Source organism: Felis catus, chromosome B2 (assembly GCF_018350175.1).
Source record: "Felis catus isolate Fca126 chromosome B2, F.catus_Fca126_mat1.0, whole genome shotgun sequence".
Classification (NCBI taxonomy): domain Eukaryota; kingdom Metazoa; phylum Chordata; class Mammalia; order Carnivora; family Felidae; genus Felis; species Felis catus.
Genome location: NC_058372.1, coordinates 68,991,999 through 69,019,238, shown reverse-complemented (window position 1 = coordinate 69,019,238; position 27,240 = coordinate 68,991,999). Strand labels below are relative to the sequence as shown.

The 27,240-nt window shown below is 36.4% G+C and overlaps 1 long non-coding RNA gene across 1 annotated transcript in view; it reads left to right on the top strand.

Annotated features, from left to right (window-relative positions):
- Positions 1–21,407, top strand: part of LOC123385437 — a 53,278-nt gene extending 31,871 nt beyond the window's left edge. Inside the window, exon 2 of the long non-coding RNA XR_006597929.1 lies at positions 20,710–21,407. This is a non-coding gene — a long non-coding RNA (uncharacterized LOC123385437). The remainder of the gene's footprint in view (positions 1–20,709) is intronic.
- The last annotated feature ends 5,833 nt before the right edge of the window (positions 21,408–27,240 follow it).

Below are 27,240 nucleotides of genomic sequence, written 5' to 3'. Positions count from 1 at the left end.
GACATAGATAATTAAGTAATTTTTAACCAAATTATTTTCTAATGTCAAATATTTATGTTTGGGCTACAATATCTAGGGTGCTAAAAACCTTCTTCTTGCATGTGTGTACCTAAATCATATTGACTATAATCAGTGTTATGGATTCCTAACAAAGAACATTCATATTATGTGGCCTGCAATACTATAGTCATTTATTTGTTGATTGCACATATGCATAAAAGAGGCAAAGACAACTATGTTGGTGGAATTTTTGATATATGAAGCACCAGAAGAATGAGAATCAAGAAACATCAAATGTCAATCCATGACCAGTTATCATCAAAAAGGATTTAGATTCTGCTAAAAAAAAAACACCATAGTCCCTCTATTACTAGAATAAAATCCCTCTTGGGAAAACTTTCTATTCTTTATTTTTCAAGTACTGTTAAATGATTTACTTTGAATAATGGAAAGGATATAGTCTAAAGTTTACTCAAATTTTTATTGCAAAGTATAAACAAATAATATCTTGATTGGATTAGTGATAAAACATAAATAAAATAAAGTAAATAATGTTTAGAGATTACTGATAATATAAGCTTGGAATTTGTTGCAATATACTTGTAACTAGAGTTGAACTAAAGCAATATAGCTCCTTTTTTTGTCAGATAATCTCTCTTCTCAAAGTTTCCCTTTCACTAACAATCTGTAATATGGTTACAGTGCAGCTTTTCTATATTTATCCTAATGATTGGCATTTTCTGAAAATCATTTTATGAAAAGAAGTCCCACACTCGTATTTATTTTGATACCCAACCTTTACCATGGGACACGAATGCCCTAAGTTCTCATTTTTCTGCCATTTGAAGATTTTAGAAATGAATGTATGCTCCCAAGAGGGGTACTGAGGATTTGCTTTTGCAGTTACTAAGCCTGTATTTCTTCCTTCCAATTTTGTCACAAAAATAGTTGTTTTTTAAGAGAGACAGAGAATTAAAAATATTGCTCAAGGAAGAGAAGATCCAATTCCAAGATGTATCCAAAGAAAGATGGCAGCTTCCAGTCAAAATTGATGAGCCACAGCAGAAAGATAATAAAACATCCTCTATCTTTAACATAACATTATGAGTATGCTGCCTAAGGAAGTAATTTATGCTCAAATTCCTACCAATAAAGGGTTATTGAAAATATATTTGTTAAAGGATATATACAGTAATAATAAAAACGAGAATCTCGTCTGAGCACGTGGGCCTCACAAGGTCCTAGGAATGCTACACAGTTGGCTCATAAAAACAGGAATGGAGTTTGGGAAGTGACCTGGGTATTGAGTTTACAGCTCATCATTGGGTCCGCAGCTCTCTCTTTTTGTGTTTGACTATTATGTTGACTTTGGTAAATCTTGCTTCTTCTATTGCTCTCGTCTCTGACAAACACCTTCTCTTGATTCCCCTTTGCTTTGCTTCATTGCTTCAATTTACTCACTGTCTCTGCTTCCTCTCAGTTGCTGCTAATTACTCTTCCTCATATCATCTGCTTAATGGCCTTTTCCCCTGTGTGTATTTTGGCTTCTGCCCCTTGCCACCAGCCAGTCACTCTGTATGTCCTCAATTCAGATTGATTCAATTCTGAATCAAAATGCAGGTTTAGGATCAAGGGCACAAGAGGCTTGAAATTTGAACTGCATGAGGGGAAACCTCATGCTTTAAGACCAAAGGGAAAAAGGTGAGATGGATACTTCTGTTAGGTTGGGGACAATAAGTTGAGAGCGATCATGTTTAATGATTTTTGTGTCCTTAACTGAGTAAGAGCCCTGACTGCTAAGAGCAAGGCGCAGGGTTTGGATAAGGAGCTTATAGAGCTGTGGAGGCTTGGACTACTTTTAGAGGGGGATGGGAGAGGAACTGGCCAGGAACAGGTGGAAGCACGAATAGGTCGAGTTGAGAGCTGAGGTCTGACATCAGGTGCAGCCAATCTGCCAGTCCATTTGGATAATGTGATTTCTTTCTGATTGTGGGATTTCAGCACTACCAGTGCCGCCCCACCCCCCCTTCAACTCCTTGGGTAGGAATGAAGAAGGCAGATGAAAGGATGCTTGGGACATCAACCACTTGCATTGAGAGAGAAGAAATGTTAGAAAGAGGCTGGGAAGATGGAGAGGTCAGGGACTGAAAGTCTTAAAGAAGTGGATGCCAGTGCAAAAAGATGGGTTATTTGGTTTAAAAAGTAGGACACTGGAATGAGGTGAGCAGATTTCAGAGGTGAGGCCATGATATGGTAGATTAAATCTGACCACAAGTTCTTTGCAGCTATTCTTTCCACTCTGCATTTGAGCTGGCCTTTGACTCACTGTTATCAATAGAATACAGATGAAGTCATGCTGGGCAAGTTCTGGAGTCTGGGCCTCAAAAGGCCTTATGGCTCCTGCCTTTCCCTGCTCTTGGGACACTGCCCTGGGACTGCCATAGCATTAAAAAAGCCCAAGATGAAAGACTATGGAAAAGAGCCCCAACCATTCTAGCTGCTCTCAGCTGGGCACATCCTCCACCTGTTGCCCGCCAAATGCAGCCCACAGGAGTGAGTCCAGTGGACACCAGCAGAAGGACTGTCCAATCAGCCCACAGACTGATAAAAAATAATAAATAGTTGTAAAATATGGTGTATTTAAAAAAAATAAACAAACCTGGCATGTTTGAGGCCCAGCTGGTATTCCATAGCAAGGGAGGATACAGGGTGAGGAAGGTGATGATCATGATGAAGATTATTGTAAAACTTGGACTTTTGTTCTGTGATGCAAAGCCATCCAACTAATGTGTGCAGGGGAATGACATGATTTGACCTGAGTTTTAAAAGCATCGCTTTTATGAATAGCTACAATATGACATTACACGTAAATATGATATGACATTGCTCTGTTTATTAGTTCACTGAAGACTGGTTAGCATATGAATGCAAAAAAGTATGGATTTAGCCTTCACATTAATTGACTACTGTTGGCAGCTAAATTGGATAATTTGAGCCCGGATATAGACATTTTTGCTTCAGCTTTTGTAGATTAGATTTGCATTCTTATTAACTTAATTTTGCTTCTCCAAGCCTCTAAGTTACTTTTTCCAGTTATTGTCTGAGTTCACAGTTTCCCAAATTCTCCAAAATAGAGTCTGGGTCAAGTGAGAAACTATAAAAATGCAGATTTCTGTGTAACAGTAAATCTTTTTTTTATATTTCAGAAATGCATCCTATAAACATAACCAAATGAAATAATTTTTTACAAATCAGAAAACTTTCAGGAACTCTCTCGCAAAATCTTTTTCTCTAAATTCTGTCAAACTATAATAAAAAAAACCCTCACTAATACAATGTTTGGGATAATAAAGATAAATGAAGAAAAATGATTTCTAAAAGAACTAGAAAATGCTGTATCATTTTAATTTACATTTACAAACTTCTACAGTGACCTCTTCTTGAATATGGCAACATTATCTTAACAAATAGCTAAATTTCTACTAAAATCAGTACAACAACCTATCTCTAACTTTTTCAGCAGCAAGACATATGGCATAATTAATTTTTACATTCAATTATCTATGTCTAAAAATACAATGAAATGCTAACTTTAAATTTGGCCAATATGTCCTCAGGCATGATTTTTGCACAACCCCATTATAAGGCATTATCTTGAATTTCTTGCTTGAAACTCAAGTGTTATCAGGAAGAAGCTTAAAAAATTACAAGGATGACAGGAAAAGAGTCAATAAGAAATTATAAATCAAGATAACTTTGGAAGTGCAAAACTCAGAGTCTGGAAGGAAATAGATGCTCAAAAAATCACTTCAGCATGATTTTGAGTCATTTCTCCAGGATTCAGACAAACATCTGTAGCAGGGTAGTATATTAAAATATTATTTTTTGTGTTATGTATTTCTTCATCTTCATATTCTAAGATGTTTTATAATTCCTTGCCTTAGAGAGATTTTCTGTTAGCAAAGCAAAAGTTGCTTCAAACTTCTATTTTGCACAAATTTTTATTTTCAAGTTTTCACTAACTTTAACTTCTATGCTAAGAGGCCAGCAAGAAGACCAAGGGTGAGATTCATCCAGACTTATTAGTAAGTCTGTCTGGCCTTTACTGGGATCAGCACTTATGAGGTGATTTGACCTGGAGGACAGGCAGTACAGTACGTCAGGGGACCTACACATTGGTTTGAGTGTCCAAGGTCACCAAAGATTGGGGTACATCTAGTACTGCCCAGAGAAAGCATTGCACTGACCATTCTGGGCAGTTGAACCTCACTTGAGGTGTTTCCTTCATACCTTGCTGACTTTTACACAACTCTAGGGTAGCAGGAACCTCAATGTGGACTGAAATTGAATAGCCATCACTTTACATAAAATGTTAACTGCAAATTCCTATCAGGTAGGTGAACCGGCTTGGGCTGTCTTACCCCAAATCAACTCTGACAAACTTGGCAATTGGAGTGCAGGGTGCAATTCAGTAACTACCCGAAACAACTAGATAACACAGAAAAATTGGGGGATACTGATGGCTTTCTTGAACTACTTTATGTTCGGTGATGAGGTGTGAGGCATTGCAGCCTGGGGCAAATGGAGGCCACAGACAGCAGCCAGAGGAAAGGTTAGGAGAAGCTTACACTATATTTAAGGAGATCAGTCTGTAGAGTGAGTTGCACTATTTCCCACCTATATTGTTATTTATTTTTAACTATAATTTTTTAAATTTATTTTTGAGAAAGAGAGGTGGGGTGGGAGGGATAGAGAGAAAAGGAGACACAGAATCTGAAGCAGGCTCCAGGCTCTGAGCTGTCAGCACAGAGCCTGATGCAGGACTTGAACCCACAAGCTAGGAGATCATGACCTGAGCTGACGTTGGATGCTTAACTGAGTGAGACACCTAGGCGCCCCAGTTTTTAACTATTCTTACTCCTTTAGCTATCCTTAAAGCCATGGAAAAGTTTTGGAGGTTGGTGTGTTTGTTTTTAAAGCCCTTTCTTTTCTTTTATAACATCTTCATTTTGGTCTTATCTAAAAAGAATTTCCTCACTCCAAAGCAAGGAAGACTGTTCTCATATTTAATTCTAGCACTCTTATAGTGTTATTTCTACATTTAAATTTTGATCCATTTGGATTTTATTTGGGTGCATGGTAAGAAATACAGATCCAAATTTATCTGTTTTTCAGATATTTATCAAGTTGTCCCAGAACTATTTATTTTAATTATTATTTTTAACCATGTTAAAAACAGAGAATCAAAAATTGATGTTCTTAACCATTTTTAGGCATACAGTTCAGTGGCATTAAGTACAGGTTGTTGTGTCACCACTACCATCCATCTCCATCTCTTCATCTTGTGAGTTAAATATACCCATTAAATAATAATAATTCTAGGGGCGCCTGGGTGGCGTAGTCGGTTAAGCGTCCGACTTCAGCCAGGTCACGATCTCGCGGTCCGTGGGTTCGAGCCCCACGTCAGGCTCTGGGCTGACGGCTCAGAGCCTGGAGCCTGTTTCCGATTCTGTGTCTCCCTCTCTCTCTGCCCCTCCCCCGTTCATGCTCTGTGTCTCTCTGTCCCAAAAATAAATAAACGTTGAAAAAAAATAATAATAATAATTCTCCCTTCTTTCCTCTCTCAATCTCTGGTAACCACCATCCTACTTTCTGACATTTTACTTAGTATAATGTCCTCAGGTTCACTCATGTTGTAGCATGTGTCACAATTTCCTTCCTTTTTAAGGCTAAATAATATTCTATCATATGTATATACCACATTGTCTTTATCCGTGCATCTATTGATGGACTCTTGGATCATGTTCACATTTTTGTTTTGTGAATAATGCTGCTATGAACATAGATGTACAAGTATCTCTTCGAGTTCCTGCTTTTAATTATTTTGAGTAAATACCCATGGGTGGATTTGCTAGTCATATGGTAATTCTATTTTTAATTACAATTTTTAATATTTAAAATATATATGCAAACGAGTGTATATACATGTATAGATATATATGAAGCTTCAATATTTATCTAAAACACTGAAATAAACACTAACAGATATGCCTTTAAAATTAAAATGTAAATATGTAATATATATACACATATATACATACATATACATATACATATACATATACATATACATATACGTATACATATACAGTTACATATACAGTACGAGTAGCAAATTAAAAACACAGGAGGTTTTGCAACTAGGTGGAAATTGTACTTCTAACATTAGCCAACGCCTTAAAGAAAAAAAATAAAGTTCTAAAAATTTGAAAGTGGAGGTGAAACTATTATTATTTACATGGAATAGCAATACATTAGATATGTATACCTATATAATACAATAAGCACACAATATAATAGTTATGAATCTGGATAAAATGTAGTATCAATACCTTTATGTAGGTTTGTGTGTATAGGTATGTATGTTTGTGAGTATATATAAACATATATTTACATATATATAATTATGCTAATGTATACATATAAATTTCCATACTCATTTTAACAAAATATTTATTAGTACTTACTGTAAAATGCTTTTTAGATAGATATTGAAGCTTTGTTAAATGTGTTTTTACTCACTGTGGAGCAAGTTATAGGATTAGATTTCGATTTTGCTGCATTAAATATGGTAAAAGTCACACTAATAATATTCCAAGAGTGAAGCTCTTTGCATTTCTAAAAATTCCATATTATCAAAGTGTATAATTATTTAATATGATGTGGTATCCTATTTGCTAATATTTATTGTGAAATTTTTTATCAGTTGATCTATAGCTTATTTTAGACATTTTGGTATCGATTTTGTATTACTTTATGAAAACAATTGAAAGTATTTTTTTTACTTTTCTATGCTCTGGAAGAGATTAAATAACATTGATTCTGTTCTTTAAACATTTGGTAGAAGTGTCTTGTGGAAGGACAGGAACCCAAGGCTTTGGAAGGGAGGAGTTTAGCTCATTTGCAAGTTTCTCTGTCCCTTTGTGGAAATTATGCCTTGTAATCTGTTTCAATACATTGCAGACTGCTTTAATGAATTACATTTTCCTTGACTATTATCCATTTCATTCAAGGTATTTATTTGAACTGCCCCCTGCATCAACAGTTTCTTTTTCTGTTCTTGACAGTCTGTTTTTTTTTTAATTTATGCTTTATTTATTTGTCTATTTATTTTATTTATTTATTATTTTTTAAATATAATTTATTGTCGAATTGGCTAACATACAGTGTGTAAAGTGTGCTCTTGGTTTTTGGGGTAGATTCCTGTGGTTCATCACTTACATACAACACCCAGTGCTCATCCCAACAAGTGCCCTCCTCAATGCCCATCACCCATTTTCCCCTCTCTCCCAACACCCCCCCCCATCCACCCTCAGTTTGTTCTCTGTATTTAAGAGTCGCTTATGGTTTGCCTCCGGCCCTCTCTGTTTGTAACTATTTTTTCCCCTTCCTTCCCCCATTGACCTCTGCTAAGTTTCTCAAGATCCACATATGAGTGAAAACATATGATATGTCTTTCTCTGGCTGACTTATTTCACTTAGCATAATACTTTCCAGTTCCATCCATGTTGCTGCATATGGCATGGTTTCATTCTTTCTCATTGCCAAGTAGTATTCTGTTGTATGTATAAACTACATCTTCTTTATGCATTCATCAGTTAATGGGCATTTAGGCTCTTTCCATAATTTGGCTATTGTTGAAAGTGCTGCTATAAACATTGGGGTACATGTGCCCCTATGCATCAGCACTCCTGTATCCCTTGGATAAATTCCTAGTAGTCCTATTGCTGGGTTGTAGGGTAGATCTATTTTTAATTTTTTGAGGAACCTCCACACTTTTTTCCAGAGAGGCTGCACCAGTTTGCATTCCCACCACCAGGACAACATGGTTTCTGTTTCTCCACATCCTCGCCAGCATCTGTCATTTCCTGAGTTGTTAATTTTAGCCACTCTGACTGGTGTGAGGTGGTATCTCAGTGTGGTTTTGATTTGTATTTCCCTGATGATGAGTGATGTTGAGAGTCTTTTCATTTATCTGCTGGCCATCTGGATGTCTTTGGAAAAGTCACTATTCATGTCTTATGCCCATTTCTTCACTGAATTATTTGGTTCTTGGGTGTTGAGTTTGGTAAGTTCTTTATAGATTTTGGATACTAACGCATTATCCGATATGTCATTTGCAAGTATCTTTTCCCATTCTGTCAGTTGCCTTTTAGTTTTGTTGATTGTTTCCTTTGCAGTGCAGATGCTTTTTATCTTGATGAGGTCCCAATAGCTCATTTTTGCTTTTAATTCCCTTGCCTTTGGAGGTGTGTCAAATAAGAAATTGCTGTGGCTGAAGTCAAAAAGGTTGTTGCTGGTTTCTCCTCTAGTGTTTTGATGGTTTCCTGTCTCACTTAGGTCTTTTATCCATTTTGAGTTTATTTTTGTGTATGGTGTAACAAAGTGGTCTAAACTAGACCATTCTTCTGCATGTTGCTGCCCAGTTCTCCCAGCACCATTTGCTAAAGAGACTGTCTTTTTTTCCATTGGATACTCTTTCCTGCTTTGTCAAAGATTAGTGGGCCATATATTTGTGGGTCCAATTCTGGAGTCTCTATTCTATTCAATTGGTCTGTGTGCCTGTTTTTGTGCCAATACCATGCTGTCTTGATGATTACAACTTCATCAAGTTGTAGAGGCTGAAAGTCTGGGATTGTGATTGCCTTCTGCTTTGGTTTTCTTCTTCAATATTACTTTGGATATTCGGGGTCTTTTGTGGTTCCGTACAAATTTTAGGATTGTTTGTTCTAGCTTTGAGAAGAATGCCGGTGCAATTTTGTTTGGGATTGCATTGAATGTGTAGCTTGCTTCGGGTAGCATTGACATTTTAACAATATTTATTCTTCCAACCCAAAGTACAGAATGTTTTCCATTTCTTTCTGTCTTCTTCAATTTCCTTCATAAGTTTTCCATAGTTTTCAGCATACTGATCTTTTACATCTTTGGTTAGGTTTATTCCTAGGTATTTTATGGCTCTTGGTGCAGTTGTAAATGGGATCAGTTTCTTTATTTCTCTTTCTGTTGCTTTATTATTGGTGTATAAAAATGCAACCGATTTCTGTACATTGATTTTGCACCCTGTGACTTTGCAGAATTCATGTATTAATTCTAGAAGTCTTTTGGTGGAGTTTTCCATATAGAGTATCATGTCGTTTGTGAAAAGTGAAAGTTTTACTTCTTTGACAATTTTGATGCATTTTATTTCCTTTTGTTGTCTGCTGATGCTAGGACTTCAACACTATGTTAAACAACAGAGGTGAGAGTGGACATCCCTGTCATGTTCCTGATCTCAGGGGGAAATCTCTCAGTTTTTCCCCATTGAGGATGATATTAGCTGTGGGCTTTACATATAGGTCTTTTATGATGCTTAAGTATGTTCCTTCTATCCTGACTTTCTTGAGGGTTTTTACTAAGAAAGGATGGTTTATTTTGTCAAATGCTTTTTCTGCATCTATTGACAGGATCATATGGTTCTTATCCTTTCTTTTATTAATGTGATGTATCATGTTGATTGATTTGCAAATATTGAACCAGCCCTGCAGCCCAGGAATGAATCCTACTTAATCATGGTGAATAATTTTTTTTTTATTTGCTATTGAATTCCATTTGCTAGTATCTTGTTGAGAATCTTTGCATCCATGTTCATCAGGGATATTGGCCTGTAATTCTCCTTTTTTATGGGGTCTCTGTCTGTTTTGGGTACAGTTTCTTAAGATAAAGGTTTAAGATCTCTAACCAGGAAGATATTTTTCTCTCACTTGTAAAAATTTGATTTCTATTTTTATTGAATTGTCATCCAAGAATATTATGTTTATTATTTATTTTACTTATTTGGGATTCATTAAAGTTTGCTTGGTGGCCCTTATATTTAATCAATTTTTGTGTATTTTCCATGGGCAGGTGAAAAGAAAGTTTATTCTCTATCTTAAGGTAGAATGTTAAATATATATGCCTAGGATTTATCATATTGATTTAGTTCTGTATTCCTTACATTTCTTGTGATTGATATGTCTCAGAACATGAAAAATACAAACCTCCTCATATAATTGTTTCTGTATATTTCTTTTCATAGCTCTTTTAATTTCTGCTTTATAAAATTTTTGATATACTACTTGATACAAAGATACCTACAAATGTTACATCTTTATTATGATTTTATCTTTTGGCAAATACTGTGTGTTCCTTTGTCTAGTTTAAGGGTTTTTAACCCAAATTCTATTTTGTCTTATAGAGAAAGATGCATTGTATTTGCATGGTATTCAACTGACAAAACGTTTCTTTTAACATTTTGAAATCACTTTGTTTAGTGTGACACTTGTATGTAACAGAGTTGTTTTTGCTTTGTGATACAATATAATATAAAACTTTATAAATAGGTGAATTGAGCCTAATTATATTTATTGAAACCACATTTCCTTGATTTTATCTTTGCCATATTATGTCATTTGCACTCTTTCTATAATTTTAAGACTTTCACTGTGTTGTCTGTTTTTTTTTTTGTGCATATGTATGTATGAATAGACTTTTTTTGATTGGTGGCCATTATATCTTTATAGAATATCTTTAGTACTCTTTAAATTAGGTAATTCTTATTTATTCCCTACTATAAGCAAAAATAAAAGTGTTATCTCCTCTCCCTTTATCACCCAATTGTATTCAACAGTAGTATCATTCTTTACCTCTGTATTCTTTAAACTCCTACTACTGGATTTATCAACTTTAATTGATATTGTTTGATTCTCAGTAATTAAAGATTTGGAAAGTAATTATATTCTTTCATTTAACCTTTCTTTGTTTCCCATTTTTTGATAGTTGTATCACTTCCTCTTTGTCAGAACAGATGGCATGTACATTTCATTTATCACTCATTCCACCTTTACTTTTTCTTAGATTTCAGCTTAAATTATTCAGAGTTCTGTAGTTGTCCTTTTGCTGTAGTTTCCTGAAAATATGTTTGGCTAAATGTTGCTTTCAAATTTTCCCAGAAGATCATATTTGAATATAAATATAGTTTCCTGAGTTCTTCCTCCCTATCCCCAATTGGCTTTTTTCCTTGAAAGACATTAAATATAATACATATTAGGTGGTCTCAGTGGCATGGGGGAGAAGGAAGAGTAATGGAATAAGAATGTGAACAAGGGGACCTATAATATGACATAAACTATAGTTAAAATGCTAGCTACCACACTTGATGAACGCCTAAATTGAGACCTGAAATTTGTACCACTCCATATCCTCATTCTAGGCCATAAATCTTTACATGTCCGGTGATGAAGTAAAACTGGGTGTGTTAATTTAAAATTATTCTAATGTTTGACTTGTAATTATAGGCTGTTTATTTATTAGGCAACATACCATGCAGCAATGTGTGCCTAGCATGGTTCTGGATGCTGAGGTTTAGCAGGGAAAAAGCCACCAATCCTCACCCTTGTAGAGCTTACATTTTTACCAGTTAGGAGTATTTGTGCTTTGAAGCCTTTCTTTCCATAATCTTTGGACATTCTGTTCTTCTGAGTCTGAGATAGGTGCAGAATTTTAACAAAATTTACTTATATTTGTGAAGCATCTTTTAGTTGTAGAAAACATATACAAGTCATTTATTTCACTCATCAAGTGCTGTGTTTCAGAAGAACAATAGTGCCAGCTGTGTATGTAATAGAACATATCAATCAGTAAACAAAACTTTGTATTTTACAGGTAATGATTAAGGTCTAGTAGAATCATGTATGTTCATGCTAGCTTACCTAAATTGACCAAACACGTAGATAACTCTACTTACTTACACTCCTTGGGTATTTTATTTAGTAACACTTTTTTTCTTGCCTCCTAAAAGAAAAGAGGGACATGAATATCCATTTTAAAAAGAATTGGAGAATGGTGAGCCTTGCTCTACTGGAGACTGTTCAAATTCTACTTATATATCCTTCAAAAACACTTTAGGTATACCTATATTTTAGTTCTTGCCATATGATGCTGGAATTATCTATTTCTGGGGCTGAATTTCCAAATGAAATACAAGCTCATCCAGGAAGACAGATTCAATATCCCTTCATCATTATATGTGCTGTGCTCATACAGGGTCTGGCACATCATAGGCCCTTCGATATGTTTGCTGCCTTGAACTTCATCTTTCCTCGTGTGATAGGAGATGCAAGGATATTAGATTTGCCATGAAAATGCTTATATAAATAGTAGAATACTTCCCACCTAGGTCTGTCTCTGTTTTTCTCCAAGAACAGCAGAGTGCTTTGCTTATATGCCAGATGCGGGTGGCCAGACCTGCATGGTAGAGAGGAAACTAGGTCACAGGGACGACTGAGGTTATCTACGTGGAGACCTGCATCTCAGTTCCGTGACTTGCTGTCCCTTGGTGAGATGCCCTCCAGTGCCTTGCACAGCATGTTGTGCACTGGAAGTGGGGATCCAGTCCAGATCAGTGGCCGGTCTCCGCTGATGCTCAGTCACCTAGTTTTACCACAATGTCAGCCTCATACTGAATGCTTTCCTTAAATTCTCTCCCTTGAGCTTCATACAATTTAGTCATGTCCTAAATAACTAAGAAGTGGAAAATGGATGCACAAGGGGATTGGCATTTTCTGGCAGGCGGCTGAAAATAGTGTGCCATCAAGATGTGAAACCAAACTGAGAGTCAGTGTCAACAATGTGAAGTAGCAGGGAGTAGAAGGTCAATGAGGGAATGAGCCCTCATGTACTCCCTGCTGAAGGCTAGAAGCCTGTAAACCTATACAATCCTAGGACCTGAGAGAGAGGATTTCAAAAGTCAACTAGAATCTTCCAGTTCCCATTCAGACACCCCTTCTGCATGGCCCAAGCAGAAGACCATGAAGGCCATTCTGGAGCAAGTAAGGTCTCTGTCTCCTCCCTAGAATATCACTCCCCAGAGCCACATGTGATAATTAAGATCAAGGAATAAATAAATGCTAATTTATTTAATTTTGAGGGATAAAAAATCCATTTGTAATACACAGAGATAAAGTTTAATTATTGAGTCAATGATCTAACTCATTGAATTTAAAAATACAGCTTTGTCTGAAATGTGAAGACTATTTCATACCTTGCATTATGTGAATTAATCACACTTTGCTGTCTAAAGTGACATGAATAGAAACAATTCCTCCTGACTTCTAAAACCCCATTTTGTTTTTCCAACTTTTTTTTTAACTAACACACAGTAAGAAATAAATTTCCAATCACATCTTGATCCAAACACATACACCGATATAAAACTGAAATTCAAACAAAGAAAGCTTCCCAGGACAATACTCACCTTTAGCGTTGTGAAGCCTGATGTTTTCTATTATCTACCTTTCTATTGTACCTTCTTGTCTTATGAAATCACCAACACTTTCATTTTTGCTCATGTCAAGTGTACATTCTAAGCCAGCTGTGGCACTTCTATACATCGTCTTCACACCAGGAGTAGTTTTTCTCTGGAATACCATCCTTTCTTGTGCCACATGGAGAAGCCAGGTACTGGTTCTTAAGGCTTCTGCCCAGAAGACCTATTCCACTCACATACATTGGCCAAAGCAAGCCACATGGCTAAGTGATGTCATTAGATTAAGGAATCATAATCCTCCCTCAAAGAAAATCCACAGATATTTGTAAAAAACAATGCAGCCTACCTCAGAGCTTTACATACATACATGATTTCCTTTATTACTTTTTGCAAGCATGCCTGTTTTGTTTTTTACTTTTTTAAATTTTATATAAATCCAAGTTAGTGTCATAATAGTTTCAAGAGTAGAATTTAGTGATTCATCACTTCCATATAACATCCAGTGCTCATCCTCAACAAGTGCCCTCCTTAATGCCCTTCACCCATTTAGCCCATCCCCCCACCCACCTCCCCTCCAGCAACCCTCAGTTTGTTTTCTGTATTTAAGAGTCTCTTATGGTTTGCCTCCCTTTCTGTTTTTATCTTATTTTCCTTTCCTTTCCCAATGTTCATCTGTTGTGTTTCTTAAATTCTACATATGAGTGAAATCATATGGTATTCATCTTTCTCTGACTGACTTATTTCATTTACCATAATATACTCTAGTTCTGTCCACGTTGTTGCAAATGGCAAGATTTTATTCTTTTTGATCACCAAGTAATATCCCTTTGTTCATATATATCCATTCATCACTCAATGGACATTTCAGCTCCTTCTATTATTTGGCTGTTAATAGTGCTGCTATAAACATTGGGGTAAATGTGTGCCCCTTCACATCAGCATTTTCGTATCCTTTGGATAAATACCTAGTAGTGTAAACGCTGGGTTCTAAGGTAGTTCTATTTTTAATTTTTTGAGGATCATAGAACATTTAAATAATAAAGTCCAGATTCAGAGCAGACCTGAGATAAATAAACCCATTCCTGTAACCTGTATATATTTTGTATCATATCCCAATTTTCTATTACAAAGATGTCCTAAAATCTAACAATTATGACAATTAAAATACAAACTTTATAATGATATTATTTTATTATTTAATTATTATCCTACTACTGGAAAAGATTCAAATCTTAAGTTTGGAAAAAACTGTTCCACAGATGTTCAAAGAGGTTCAGAATGTGTAGAAATATTTTCCATAATGACTTATTCAAAGAAAATAATACTACATTAACAAACTAATATTACAAAGCCATGAGAGACCAGGAGTGATGGAACTAACTTGGCATCCAATTCTTCACAAAGGTAATAGACCATATTTCGGGAGCGGGGGAAATGTGTCTACATTAAAGTTGGTTTATACGTGAAGTAGCTGTGTTTAAACAATCACCATAGGAATGTAGAATTTAAAAATCCCTTAAAAATATTCAAATTGTTAGCAATCTTCTATTTTTCTTCAATTTTATTGACATAAAACTTTGAATGATAATGATTTCCAGCTTTTTTTTGAGCACTTACTATGGATGAGGCTTTAAGTGCTTTACATATTTATCTTAATTAACCCACACAATAACTTATAAGACAGTGAATATTGTTACCTCCATCTGACAAATATGAGAACAGAGGGCAGAAGTTAAGTAATGTGTTTATGATCCCTCAGTGAATAGCAGAGCCAGAGTCAACCAGGCTCTCAGACTCTAAAGAACATGTTTTGTTTTTCTAATTGTGATAATATATAAAATGGCATAATGTTTCCTATTTTCACCACATTTATGTGTATGATTCAGTGGCATTAGGTACATTTACAGCCCTTTTCTGAGCCTGAAACTTTCCTTGGACATGCGCAATGACTTTCTATTTCCCCTTTACATGTGATTCCTTTGGATTTGCTCATCTTTTCTTTTTAATGTTTATTATTTTTGAAAGAGAGGGAGAGACAGAGCGCGAGCAGGAAAGGAGCAGACAGAGAGGGAGGAGACACAGAATCTGAAGTGGGCTCCAGGCTCTGAGCTGTCAGCACAGAGCCTGACGCGGGGCTCAAACTCACAAATGTGAGATCATGAGCTGAGCCAAAGTTGGACACTTAACCAACTGAGCCACCCAGGCACCCCTGGATTTGCTAAATCTTTAATTGTGTGGCTTCCCAAGAAGAAAAAGAGAAAAGTGGAGAGAAAAAACAAACAAACAAATACAAACCTGGCACCCAATCCTCAAATCCCCTGCAAGTCACCCCCGTCAAAGAGGGGAGAGGTTTGCAACTATGGTGGTGAAGCTTGCAACAATATCTTCCCATGTCTGTGCTGGCACCTCCACAACCAGAAGCATCCACCAGCAATGCGAAAACAGAGTCCCAGTATCTGGAGGACAGATTCCTGCTGCCCACCCTGACTCCACAAGCTACACACAAGCTCCTTTAGGAACACATGCATGGCTGCCTGCCGTGTGCTGTGGTACGGGGGATAGGTAATGCTGCTGTCCTAAGACCGGAATGGACTAAAATTAAATGCAGTCTACCATCCAAGACTTCCCTCAGATATTGCAAGCTGTCAATAGACTTCAGAGTTCCAAAGTAGTCAGAGCAGACAGATGCCACTACTGTAATTGCTATCTAGGTAGAGAGTCGGATTCCTGGAGCTTCCTACTGTGCCATTTTAACTCCTAGAGAATATGTTCTTAACTACCACATTCCTGTGGCTTTCTCTTTCCCTCTTCTGGGCAAGATTTATGAATTGGCTTCTTTATACATGGGATATGTGAGGTAAAGACATAATTGTCTGGACTTTCCAAATAAATCAAATTTAGGCTTCACAGAAAGCTCAATCTTTTCTGTTTGTCTGGGAAGCACTGTAATTTCCCAGCCCCAGCTGGTACTGTGACGCTGTGTTGCCGTAGTCATTCCTTCCCCCTAGAGTTAAAATAGGACTTACTATGTAAATGACTAAGGAAGTTAACTTTATTTCCTCATTCTCCCTAAAAATTTCATTTATAATACTCATTTCCTCCCAACATCACATAGCAGTCTGAGAGATAAGGGAAACGGGATAGCCGTTCCCAAATGCTGAGAGTCCTTAAGTACAGTTCTGTTGGTTCTGTCTCCTTAAGGTCCCTTTCCCCCTCATTCTCGCCATGACAGCTACTGGTGTTATCCTAAGCCAGTGTTTCCCCATTTCTCTCCTTTATTATGTTATTTGTCTCCTAACTGCTTTCCTGCCTCAGCTCTCTCCCCTTCTGATTTTTTTATACTGGCACAAGTGTGATCTTCCAAAAACACATATCTGATCATGTTACTCCTCTGCCTAAAACCCATGTGCTGTGATCACCATGAGCTTGGAGGGACACAGACTGACCCTTCATCACTGCAGACACAGATAAGAGAGGTACGTTGAGAGATACGGCCCACTCACAAGCTTAGCAGCTTCTGTGCTTAGAAGCAGGGAAACTGAGGTATATGCAGCAGTATAGACATATTTTTAAAACCATGTTGGAGAAGAGTAAGAAACAGAATGAGACAAACAGAAACATGCCATATATTATATTATCTATGTAGCATTATTGAAAAATGTTTAACTTGAATCTAGCCATAAGAAAACAAGCAGAAAAATCGAATATGTGGCTTTTCTGGAAGATAGCTTGCCTGTGCTCTTCAGAGAGTCAATATTATGAAAACAACAACAGCAACAGCAACAAAGGCTAGTTGCTGTTCTAGATTATCCTATCCTATTAGCCTATCCAAAGGCTAGGATAGTTCTAGATTATATGCAACTGGAGAAAGAGGGCATGAACTTTCAACTGTAGTATATGAGCCTTGAAGAGATTCTGGATCAGAACAGACACACACATCTACACAGCTATAAAAGTTTAATTGGGGAAATTAAAATGTGGCAATCTACTGGTTACTAATACTGCCTTAACCTTCTTATCTTTAGATGGGATAACTGAGGATGAAGGGGAAACATAAAAGAGTCACCTTGGACCAACAAGCATGATTACCCCAACACTTTGCACTCAAATTTAGCTAGAACGCATAGAAACAGATCATTAAAAATCTCCTGGGACTGACAGCATGGAATCCAAATTCCTTGTCATTGTCCATGAATCTTTCACAATCTAGCATCTAATCACTGTTTCTGCCAAGTTCCCCCATTCTCTCCCCTCTATCTGTGCCACATGGGGAGCCAGGGCAAAACAAAGCACAAGAATTTTTGCAGGTTGCTACGCTCATTCATGTTTTTGTTACTTTGTCATGCTGCTTTCTCTGAAGAAAATGTTCTTTTTCTTTTGTTGTACAGCATAATCCTACCCATTTTTCTACACTCAAGTACTTATTAAAATGTTTCTGCTCCTTCTGTCATTTTTTGAACTCTAATATAAAAACACACATACACATACGCATGTATGTGCATGCACACATAGACACAAACACACCTTCCCCTTAATTGTATCCTGGACTCTAGAACTGTTACTTGCGCTGGTAAGTTTCTGTCTTTCTCCTCATTTTAGACTGAAATTCCCTTAAGATGGAGGCTATGTTCTATTCTAGCTTCCCCCCCCCCCAAAAAAAAAAACTGAACACACTGACCTATAGGCAGATGTTCAGTAAAAAATTGTTAAGTAAATATATGAAGGGAAGAAGAATATCAAGGTCTCCTTACATACTCAGGCTGCTGACCAGAAACGTGAACTGTTTCACAAAGTCACCAAGCTAACAAATGAGTCAGCGCTAGCTAAATCCTAGAACAGAGCTCCCTGATACAGTGTATTATGTAATCATGTTGTCTTTACTCATTTTCAAACACTTATTGACCGCCCATGATGTGCTTGAAATTGTTCACCGATCTGGGAAAATAAAGAGATGAGTAAGGCACAATTCCTGTGCTCAAATGTCTTAAAACCAGTGGATCGCTAAAACATATCACATATTTATAATATTGCAGGTAATATCATGAAAGTAAAAAAATAAAATGTTTGAGAGGTTTAGAAGAGAGGTTAGCTCAAATTTAGTGTAGGCAATAGAAAAGTTTGAGAGACTATATTTGCATGGATCTTAAAAAATGCATGGGAAGGTATGGAAAGAGGGGAAGGAAAAAGGAAGTCGCAAAGGAGATACCACAGAGGCAAGACACGCTGTGGTATAAGGTGGGTAAAGAAGAAGAGGGAATGAATACTTTCATCTTTTCCCTCCTACTCCATTCCTGTAGCCATCAATGCCTTAAGTCTATTCTGGTTGACTCGTTGCTGTGCCTCCATTTTTGCCTACATCTCCATACCTAACAGCTTTCAATTCATTTTCCATTCCACCACACGAATTCTTTCAAATACAAAAATCTATTACTATTTTGCCTAAGATCCTTCAAAGTCAATTTTCACTTCAGTTTATTTTTTTAAGTTTATTTATTTATTTTGAGAAAGAGAGAGAGAAAGAGAACATAAGTGAACAGGGGAGGGGCAGAGAGAGAGAGAGAGAGAGAGAGAGTGAGGAGAGAGAATCCCCAGCAGGTTCTGCACAGTCAGCATGAAGCTGGATGTGGGGCTCAAACTCACCAACTGTGAGATCATGACCTGAGCTGAGATCAAGACTCAGACACACCAACTGAGCTACCCAGGCACCCCATCACTTCAATTTAAAAATTATACACCCATTACTTGTTATAGAAACTTTCTCATGATTTCCCCACCGCTTATTTTCTAGCCTCAAATCTTTCATATTTCCAATGTGGGCCATAAGTGTCAATGATACCAAGCTCTCATATTTACCTGAACATCCTAAACTCATCCTTCCATATCTTAGTACATACTGCTTCCAAAAATTGGCATGTCCCCCATTTCCTCTCATTTCTTTGCCTTCCTCTTATTCTTGTTTAAAATAAATATTTACTGAACATGAGCTAAGTGTCAGATATAGCACTGGATGTAGAGGTACAACTGCAAGCAAAATACTTGTAATTCCTTTCCTCATGGAATTCATGTACATTGTCTTTTACTAGTATGTTCTTGTCCCTCCAACTAAAAATTAATGACCTCCCTTTTGTGTCCCCAGTAACATCTCATGTTTAAAAATTCTTTCCTGTGTTCTGCATTGTATCTGTTGCATCATAATTACCTGTTTATTTTGCTTAGTACCGATAGTACTCTATGATATCCTTGAGGACAAAGATTGTATCTTTTTAAAAAGTCTTTGTTTTCTAGGTACCTTAAACATAAAAAAATATATACGTCTTTCAAGTAAATGAGTGAAAAAAATACTTCCAAATTCATTTCTAGATTAATTTCTTCATTCAATAGTTACTTATATGGCATTCAGTATTCAATGTGATGGGGATATAAAAGAGAATAAGACAGGAAAGTCCCATACTCATGGAACTTACATTTTGTTGGAACCACCTTGAATTATCTTTGCTAAAATTAAGTTAGGCCCCTCACCTATTCAATATCTATTCCCCTCTTCTCCATACTGACAGAAAGCTATGTTTTGAGAGTGGCAATTTACCCACATAAAAACAGGGTGATCAGTGTTATATAAAGGAATGTTTTTGAGTGAGATCTCCAAGAAAGCACTCTAAGGGCTGACTTTGCTACCCCATATTGCCATTTACCATCCCTTTCACCCTTCTTTATTCCTGGGAACCAAATATAATGGCTGGAGCTATAGCCACCATTTTGCTACCACAAGGACGAAAATCATGCTCTAAGTAGGAAGGTGGAAGGACGTTGAGGTGTTGATGACATTCTAGAGCCACTGCACTGTTTCCGGACTGCTTGCCCCCAGATTCAAGTGAGAGAGAAATACCTCTTTATCTGGTTTAAGACACTGTTCTTCAGGTGATAGTACTAGTAACTGAATTCGATTCCTTAAAAATGCAATAGACAATATGGAGCTATTAAAATATTTGAGAAGGATTGACAGAGGGACCAGATGGGAAACTAGAATGATACTTCGAATGAAAAACAACCTCATTGCCTTAAAATATTATAGTAGAAGGCAGAGAAGAAAGCAGGTACAAAGGATATTCCAGATTTTATCTGAGGAACCAGCCAAGGGAGAAATCAAAGACAAGATGATACAGGGATCTGAGGGGTTTGAGTAGATTGGAAATATTGTTGTCAGACATGGGAGTGTTGAGGGGAATCAAAGTCCTTTTGGGTAAACTGGTATTGAAAAGCCAGTAAGATATTCATGAGGTGATGTCTTTGAGGCTCAAAGACATTTGGGAATGAAGTTCACAGAGAGGTGTGGATTCAAGATTAACATTTACTACTCATGCACACAGACTCATCATGGGAATGCTCAGTGTTACCACAGGAGAGTGGAAAAGCAGAAAGAGGACCAAGCACTCGTCCTTGAGGAGCAGCAAGCATGAAGAGGCAGCAGGAAGAGAAGCTAGAGATACCCTTTTTGACAGAAGAACCCAAAGAACTCAGTGTCATGTAACAAAACAAAACAAGTGGTGTTATGTGTGCCTGTACACTTCAGTAAACTTGATCATGTGTAGATTGCAGGCTCTTTGAAGGTAAGAGGTAAAGACTCTAGCTTAAGCCATATTTTTAATTATCAAATTTCCTAGCAAAATCAAGTACATAGCTGGCACTGAAAGTTTAGCTATTTCAGTTTCTGTTCATTCCCTCAGGATAGGGGAAGTCTCCATGCTTTGCAGACAATGAGGCGCTTTGGGGTATTTTCAGACTGCTGATGCTGAACTTTGCATGTAACTTGCTCTACTCTTTGGGATACTTTAGAAGTGAAGTATAAATATTTAAAAAGGAAGGGGTTATTACTGTGTTTTCTTTGATTGATATAGTTGAGGAAGGAAAACCTGAACATTTAAAGATATTCTATATGTTCTGCCTTTAAATCAACTGAAATAACTTCAGTAACCTCCCAGTTGCTCTGGTAATCAGCCTTTTTTAAGGTGATATCTAAAGTAACATGGATTCTGCATTAGTATTGTAATACATGGCAAGATTCTGAGAAAAATAGCTTCACCCTGCATACTGGTAAGATAACAGTAAATGTTAAAATAAGCAGATTGCGATAAACATGGACTGGCATTAGCCACAGCAAGTTCCCTCAATTTGTAGATAGGAGAACTCTTTCTCTAAAATGATATGAAATGGAACTGAAAAATATTCAGCCTTGTACCATAAAGGATAATAATAATTAGGGCAAAGCCCTAAATATGTATGAATTTATTAGCCTTAGAAAGCTTGAAAAACCTGCAAAAATTGCACTTAACGTGATTTCTACATCATCATCTGTTCTCTCTTACAACCCCAATTTGACTTTGCCCAGGGCTGCCATCCCAACCTCCTTGGTGCTGCCACTGAGTTATTTCTGTCATTTTATGTGTCTGTGCCCTCCAGTATCCCTGAGTATTAGTGCTATTATAATCTCTATTAAAGAGAAAAGAATACATGAAGATATGAAGATTTCATCTATATTATAAAGAGGCCACTGTTTTTTGTTTACACTTTTTTGCTTTATCTCTTGAGAAGCAGTAACATAATTACGGGGAAATTTCTTTCGATATTTAAGTTCAAATATCCCGTAAGTATCTAGAAGAGGTACTTGGCATGTATTTATTCCTGTAAAGCACAAATCAAGAGCCCAGAGCTGGGTTCAAATTTCTCTTCTTCTGATTACTGGCTGTGTGACATTAGGTAAGTCACATTTTCACCTTGTACTTCAGTTTTCTTATTCTTACCATGGAGACAAAGAAATTCCTGGGCTAGGAGTTTTGCAAGAATCAATATATGCAAAGGATCTTAGTAAACCCTCACAAAATTTTAGCAGTTGTTTTTTAAACATTTATGAAGCAAATATCAAAGAATATATATATATATATATATAGCTGTGAGAAATAGAAAAGAAAAAAAAAACAAAAATAGTTGGTTAGTTCCCATTCATGATGACTGTGTTAGGCTAGTGATATCTCTTCTGAAATACTCCATATCCAAAATTCTAAACCATATACTACATATAATTTAAAATCCAAAATAAACACATGCATGAAAAGCAAACTCTGAGACTATCATGTTAATTTGATGTAGAAGAAATCTCAAACTGAATATTTATTTCACCAGCATTTATACTTAAAGTTGTTTCCATTGTGTGTTTTTCCCCCTTGTTTTTGATAGTTCCAAAAGAAGGTACTATTGTCAGTAAATGAGGCCACACACTGATGGTTTGCAGGGTATCATTTTTATAGCCATTAAGAAAGGCAAAAGGTGATATGTTTTTATACAAATCTTTAAGTGTGAATAGCCAATTATTCACAGCTCTTTCTCAGCCTATTCAGTATTGCATTCTTTCGGGGGGGGGGGGTGGGTGGAGGGGGAATCTCAGCAAATCTCTTGTAGCTCCAATGCACTGATTTGAAAGAAAACATTTTCCACTGGAATTTTATTAAGTCAAACTGGGACAAGCTGAATATAAGGAGGAAATGCTAGAAAATGGTATGAAAAATAAAGTCTGAACAAGCTCAGTCAGTATATTTTTAAAATTATATCTACTTTAAGTCCACAATTTCCTGAAGTCTTTAGGAAGATTTCAAAGAGAATATTTAAATGCATGTTCTTTTCAATCTGAAAATTAGCATGCCATGCAGTAGATGAAAAATCATTTTCTTTCTTCACATGTGGTATATTCATACTGCTTTTATTTGCAATAAAATTAGGATGAATACTTGCCTTCCATATTTCAACTCAAATAATTTTCAATATATGATGATGAGTTCAGTCTCCATGAGCTGTGGCCAGAGATTTGCAAATGTGTAGACAAAATGTTTCAAAGGCAGGAAATCCTTGAACTTTTATGATTTTTGTTCACAGCAGTTAGATACCCTCTGAGAAATAAGTCTATAAAAGAATATCAGGACTGCAGAAGCAAAAGTAAATGGCCCTTTATGCCATTTGTAATACATAAACTTGTAAATAAACCAAATAAATGAATTTGGGGGAAAAAGATTATTTAAAACATTAATGGAAAATGATGTATTTATTTATTCTTTCAATAAATAAATTAATAAATTAATAAATTAAATATACATAAATGAATCAAATAAGATTCCTAAGGGGATCTCCATGCAGAATTACCTTAGAGTCCTTTCTGTTTTACTATTTTGGTGCTTTGAATAAGCTGTGGGTCTTTCAATATAAAGAAAAATATCAACTAATAACACCATCTTTGTGTCTTTAGATTTATAATATCTACATAGGTTAAATATACACAATGGAATGTTATAATCATAACACTTGAAGACATTATTTAGGCCTCCATGTGAGGCCACAATTTTAATCTGATTAAAAAGGGTAAATTATAGGGCACCTGGCTGGCTCAGTTAGTAGAACATGCAACTCTTGATCTTGTGAGTTCAAGCCCCACATTGGGCATGGAGCCTACCTAATTAAAAAAAGAAAAAAAAAGGCAAGTTCTGGCATAAGGACAATAACTTCAGTTAATGTCTGTTCACAACTGAAAGTAAAGCAGTAAAATGGTTATTATAAATATAGAGGGCAATATATAAGGGCTAGTGATTTAAATGGAGATGTGATGCCTGGAACTTGTAGCAGCTATTTGTGAACAAACGGAATAATCTTGATAAAGAAGAGAAAATATGGTGAGAATGGTAGAAATAAATAAACTCGTGCAGTAAAACCTTGATTTGGGAGCATAATCTGTTCTGAAAACATGCTTGTAATCCAAAGCACTTGATTATCAAAGCGAATTTCCCCATAAGAAATAATGGAAACTCAGATGATTCGTTCCACAACCCAAAAATATTCATATAGAAATGATAACAATACAGTAATATAATACAAAATAATAAAGAAAATATAAAAAATAAAGAAAAATAAACAAATTAACCTGGACTTACCTCTGAAAACCTTCGTGGCTGGTGTAAGGGAGGCCAGAGAGAGGAGGGTTATTGTGTAAGATGATTTTCACTATCACTAATGGAATCACTGTTATCTATTGGCTCAATGGAATCTTCTTTTCCTGCAACTTTAAAGAGGAATCTATCCAATAACAGACACTTGCTTTGCCTCCTTTTGAGGATTTTGCAGAAATGTTACATTGTATTGTCATTAAACAGACTCCTTGCTCACACTGCTATAGCCTTATACTGGTGGTGCTTTTCTACAGAATTTTGCACTGTTTCCCACATTTTACACATCTCCCTGATCTCATTTGAAGTGAGGGACTTCTCTGCCTGTTTTTCCTTCTCCTCTGCAGATGAGATGCAGATGTAGACTTCTTATAAAATCTTGCAGTTTCGGCCACTCGCATACCTCGTTCGTACTTCTCGATGATTTCCTTCTTAACTTCCACTGTAATCATCTCATTCTTACCGCCTTTCTCTTCAACCTTTTTCTTGTCATATACTGTATTTAATGTAACTGGCAATAAGGTAGCAGAGGAAAGGGTCTCTATCTGCAGGCAGCCTGACCTAGAATGAAGCAAAGCATTTTTAAGCTTAGGACTGTCCATAGGTGCTTTGAGTGACAAAAAAAATACATTAGTGCCAGTGTGGGCACCTTCTAACCTTCTGAAAAATCACTGATTTCTGCCAAACACTAGGGCCTGAGACTGAACATCCAAGCATGGGAAACAATCATTCACAATTCCGCAGAGAGAGAGAGAGACAGAGAGAGAGAGAGGAACCATTGGCTCAGTTGTGATCATATGACGTTTGGCATCATTTACCACCTGTATTGCAAGACATCACTTGTTTATCAAGTTAAAATTTATTAGAAATGTTTACTCGTATTGCAAACATTCATGGAACAAGTTACTCGCAATCCAAGGTTTTACTGTGTTTATTTAAGCCACTGTCAGACGGGTATCTTCTCATTTGCAGCTGAAGGTATTCTTTGATGTTACAGCTTACATGAGTGAAACACAAGATCTGTATTAAGAATTTTCGTACCTTGACAAGGAGGCTGTTTAATATGATGGCAACATGCCTACATGGGGGCCATGGTTTGACTGACACAGGATAATCTGGCTACTAACCCTATGGAAGAGAACCAGACTGAGATTCGGGGATCCGAATCTGTGCAGGAGGCAGAATTCTGTGCAGGAGGCACAGAAAATAATGAGTAGGTTGTGCATACATAGTGAAAGTGGCAATTTGTTGAAGTAAAGGAACTTCAGGGAAGGCTTTGCCAGTGATGAGGGTTTAAACATCCAAGGGGAAGGGGCAAATCCCATAAAAGTGGTAATTCCTAAATCCCTGTATCATCTCCATGCTCTGTATATTTAGCTCTGTGACTAATCAAGTTTTCCTTTCCCTTACATGCATTCATTTCTTCTTGGTATTAATTTGTATGCAGCATTGATTGCACTAAGCAATGAACCTTCAAGCAGTAAGCATTATTTTCTACCTTGGAAAGAGTAAAATTAATTAACACCTTTGGCATTTGAAGACTATAAAAACTGCCTAAGGTCAAAAATGAGCACTCGTGGGTCTTTATTAACAACTTTTTGCTTAGTCCACTGGGTACCTGTAGGTCTATTTTTGTCAGAATTCTTAAAAAAATAAATTATTTATAGCCTAATTATGAAAAGTTATTATTTCAACTCGTTGTTAAAAATGGCCACAGGAAATATATCAACTTGTGAAGTAAAATTGCATTCATTGGTCATAGAAAGATAGAAGATTGTTTAAAAAAAAAAAAAAGGGGGGCGCCTGGGTGGCGCAGTCGGTTAAGCATCCGACTTCAGCCAGGTCATGATCTCGCGGTCCGAGAGTTCGAGCCCCGCGTCAGGCTCTGGGCTGATGGCTCAGAGCCTGGAGCCTGTTTCCGATTCTGTGTCTCCCTCTCTCTCTGCCTCTCCCCCGTTCATGCTCTGTCTCTCTCTGTCCCAAAAATAAATAAACGTTGAAAAAAAAAAGATGGCGGAGTTTAGTAAAGATATAGATACAAGATATAATTTTTTTTTAATAAAAATAGTATACTGCATTCTAGAAAGAATTTTAGGGAAAAAAATTAGCAGCCTAAGAAAGCAACCTTAACAAACATCTCAACGGTTTGTCCTTACAAAAGCAAACATTGAATGCTTGAAGATTTTGTAAATTGTTTCCAGCCACTAGACTTAATGAGTTTGACTTTTATAGAAATCAAGAATGTTGCAAATATGATACAATCCCTAATAGGATATATATTGCAATGCAAAATCCCTCTTCCAGGAATATTGCCAACCATTTTGCTTTTCCCTAGAAATGTAGCAAGGTAAAATCAATTCCAAGTCCCCAGCTTATTATTGATTTTTCTTTGTTCGACATATAAACTTTCCTGTTAAGAGCTCTCCAGAATGGCCAGGAATTCAGTGAAGGGGACAAACAATGTAATGTATCTATTCAAAAATGCTTTCCATTAGAATTCGAGACACAATGCCATTTGAGAACAATACTACATTGCTAGGCACCACGCTTTCTTCTCCTTTCAGTACATTTAACTAAAAGGAGTAAAGATGGTATTAAGTAAAAAGTAGAGCAGGATCTTAAACAACCTGTAACACATTGCTAATTAATCTGAAAGTAAAGAAAACAGAGCTTCCTTTCACAGCATTAGCCTGCCTGAAATGTTTTGCAGGCTAGTACTAATTGACTTCATCTGTGTGCCTCAGTCATTAAAAAACTTTATTTTATATAAGTGCTGATTAGAAAAAAGTATTTCATGATTTGGGGAAAATGAACTGAACCCCTTGCAATTTATAAAGGATGTGCATAATGACTTTCCATTAAAAAAAGAAAACAACAAACAGTTGATCCTATTTTTATTTGTAAATGGCAAGACAA